A 4124-nucleotide genomic window follows, 5' to 3' on the forward strand; every position below is an offset into this window, starting at 1 on the left:
GTTTAATTTTGATAATTATAAGGAAAGAAGGAAAATGGGTGAAAAATGAAGGAAATCGGGATTGGTCCACCCTAGGTGGACCCAAATCCAGGCCCAAAGCAACCCCATACTCGGTCCAATTTGGTCAAGCTTCCTGATGCCTCAAACGACGTCGTTTTTCTCCTTTTAATCGGAGCCGTTGGATTAAATCAATCCAACGGCCAGGATCTCATCTCCCTTACCCATTCCCTGAACCCGACCCGTTGCCTGGATTCGAACCGACCCCCCCCCCACTTAACCAAACGATACCGTATTGATAAAATCCCCTAATCTTGGCCATCGATCTTGATTGATCCAGCGGCCAGGATTAAATCACCCACCTCATATATAAGGCCAATCCGTCACCCCGCGCCCCAAACAAACCCCCCCCCCACAAAATGTTCACCTTCGTCCCCAGAACCCCCTCCCCCTCAAACCCTAGCCGCCTTAGGATTCCCCACCATAAACCCGGACACCCGGACTCCGATGGCTACCAAAACAACACCCCTGATGCACCCAACCACCCTGAACACGAATCCACTAACCGTTTACCTCGAATCACCCTGTAGCTTCTCGAATCTTCAATCGAAGATTCGAGCAAAAACCGGATCTATACCCACCGACCCCAAACTCATACCACAACACCTCCTGACCTCCCTCATACCCTAAACGTTGTTGGTTCCGTTCGAATCTGACCAGAACTGAACGAATCCCAAATCAGACCACCAAGAACCCTAAAAAGACCAAAAGTGAAGGTCTGTCTGAATTGAAAGACGATATGGGGTCTAATCGACCTTAGTCGAAGTGTTCTCAGTTGAGAACACTTGATTAAGGTCCATTCGACCCCAAAATTGGTCGATCCCAAGTCCGAGCCTGGGTCAGGTTTAATTTCAAATCCCTGGGGTAATTTTCCCTTTTCTTTTGTTCTCTTATAGATTCTGTCTACCTTTCATGTTTGGTTTGGTTTGTTTCTGATTTTTCTGTCAATTCTGTGAACCCTGAGATAGTGTTTAGTTTGTTTTGTTGTTTTATTTGATTGCTTGCTGTATATTATAGCTCGTATAGTTGTTTAAATAAGTGTCGTCAATTAATTTGTTTGAAAATTAGAGGAAAACATGACAGTAGCTCATTAACCATGTATGTTTGCCAGGACAATTGCTCATCTAGATCTGTATGCTAGCATATAATGAACCTTTGGAATATGTTCAGTTTTGTCTGTGAATTAGGCTACTCGTTCAGGCAGTAACCTCAGGTTTTTCATAGAAGCTTGTTCAATATTCATCACTGTTTCGAGCTTAGCCTGTGGGCTGTTGTCTTTTGCACTGTTTGGCTGTGAGTTGGTCAGGATTGGCTCCCAATATGACCAACTCTTACCATTTGATTAGCACCCCCGTTTGTGATCTGATTTTTGAGTTGAACTTAGTTTAGAAACTGAATATAGCTGTAGAAATCTGACACACCAACCTAAAATCAGTATTGAGTTCAAGTTGATTAGTTAGTAGTCAGTGATTAGCTAAATCCATGGGGGTTTATATACTGACTATTAAAGTTAGGGTAATACAGTAATATGTATTTGTTAAGGGTAATTTTGGCATTTAACAGAGATTAATCAGGGATTAAGTTAAAAGCATGTCAAGTGGTAATTAAAATACTATTAACCTAATGACAATGGGGAACAAAACAACAAGTATGGGAATTAAGTAAGTATTATAATACACTCATGACTCTTGATTAAAACAAATAGGACAAGCATGGGGAACAATACAGTGGGGATCAATAAAAGACATTTAGGCATGGGAACTAAAGGGGTATGGGCAGGAAAAGGCTGAAGGGTTCAAGGCAGCCTGGGGCTTGCATGTATTCTGCCTATAAATAGGCTCATTTAAGGTAGAGTTCAGGGGTTAGAAAAATCAGAAATTAAGGTTAGACATCAGGGTTGAAAAGGGGAGAAAAATCAGCAATCAGAGGCTGGACAATTTTTAAGTGTTGAGAGTTAAAAGAGTGCTGGATTTCTGAACATAACAAGCAGAAGTCACTGTGTTTCTGCACCTGTTTTCCTTCTTTGTTTGGCCTGTCTTTGTTGGGTACACTGCTGGGTTTTCAGCTTAGTTTTCTTTGGTTTCCCTGCTGGTACAATACTGTTTCAGCTGGGTATTTTTTTGATTTTTCTGAAAGTTCACTGGATTTCTGTTTGGTTTAAATCTGTTGTTGGTTTCTTTACTGGGTATCATTGGATTTTTGCTTTACCTGCTGTTATTAACAAAATCTGACTACTGGGTTGTTGCTGCTGATTGTTGTCTTTGTGTTGCTACTTTTCTGTTGCTGTTGTTGCTGTGTGTGTGCTACTGCTGCACTGATCTTCTTCTTCTTTTTACTTTCCTATACTAGGTACACGACTGATACACTGTCAATGTAAGCTGAAATTTGAAGCATGAATACAAAGAAAATTGGAAAAGCTGAAGTTATTTCAAATTAGCTTTAGAAATGTATTGAAAATAGGTTGTCTGCATGATAGTTTACTTTCCCTAACAGAACTAGGTGGTTAGCTGTGATATAATTGAACTTTTATACATATCATTTAGTTGGAAACCTCTATGTGTTGCTTATAATTGAAAGGGATTAATGTTGTAGTAGCCATGTTCTATTAGTTCATTATTGTTTTGTCAAGAAGCATGTTAGGTACCCAATAGTTCCTTCTTTAAACAAATGGCCTGTTTTAAGTTGGTAGGAATATGGCTTGATTAAGGCAAGCAGTACATCGCATTTCATCCCTTCCCCCCCTTTTTATATGTCAAGCATGTATCAAATAAGTTGAATAGGTCCAATTGGAATAAGGGTGGCCCAGGCCGAGTTTAAACGTTATACACATTGGGCCTGGGCCCATAACTGCCAAACGAACTGCCCGTATCACGTCCCTCTTTCAACAAATCACGTTCGAAACTTAACTATGATAACTCATAAGTATGTAAATAAAGTAGGACTTTTTCATTTATTTTAGATACAAACAAAAATATAAAACATAGCCAATATAGGACGACCTTTTAAATAAAAATGAGACGATCCTCGCCAAATAAAACGCACAGATTGCGGGGCCCTCACAAAAAATGTATGTGTTAATTATTTAGAACTCGGGATAGGCCGCTTAGCGAACTCCACGGCCTTACCCAAAATAACAATACGCTAGTTCTTTAGGACGCATCTTAATTAATCTTACTCTCTTAAATTTGGGTGCACATTTATGTGACCCAAATCCAAATCTCAGCGGAATCGAAATGTGTCTCTAATCACGGGTACATTGATTGTGACGTGGTTTGAGATGCGTGTCCATGACGTTGCAAATTCCTTTAAAGAATAAGAATGAGATGAGCCTCGTCGAATAAAAATATAAAACTGCGGGGCCCTCAGTAAATAGTTGCTTTAAAATTGCTTAGACTTCGGGATGGACTGTTTAGCAAAATTTCACGGCCCTACCCAAAGTAAATGATACGCTAGTCGCTTTAGGTGCGCCTTTAATAATTTAATTTTCTTAAACTCGGGTGCACGTTTATGTGACCCAAATCCAAATCTCAACGGAGTCAAAGTGTGTCGACGACCACGGGTACATTGATTGTGACGAGGTTCGAGATACATTTTCACAACGTTGCAATTCCCTGTAAAAATAATAATAATAATAATAATAATAATAATAATAATAATAATAATAATAAGAATAAATAATAATAAAAGTGGTAAAGAATTAAAATATGCACATAAGTTCATATTTGTATCAAAATCAGATAATCAAGTCGAATATGATAGTTGAGCGACCGTGCTAGAACCACGGAATTCGGGAATGCCTAACACCTTCTCCCGGGTTAACAGAATTCCTTATCCGGATTTCTGGTTCGCGGACTGTAATACAGAGTCATTCTTTTCCTCGATTCGGGATTAAATTGGTGACTTGGGACACCCTAAATCTCCCAAGTGGCGACTCTGAAATAAACAAATAAATCCCGTTTCGATTGTCCTTTAATTGGAAAAACTCCTTCACCCCTCGCGGGGGCGGAAAAAGGAGGTGTGACAGTTATTACTTTAGCCCTTTCATAAGCACTGAGGGATATTCATGA

This window comes from Nicotiana sylvestris, chromosome 12, assembly GCF_000393655.2.
Source record: "Nicotiana sylvestris chromosome 12, ASM39365v2, whole genome shotgun sequence".
NCBI classification, from domain to species: domain Eukaryota; kingdom Viridiplantae; phylum Streptophyta; class Magnoliopsida; order Solanales; family Solanaceae; genus Nicotiana; species Nicotiana sylvestris.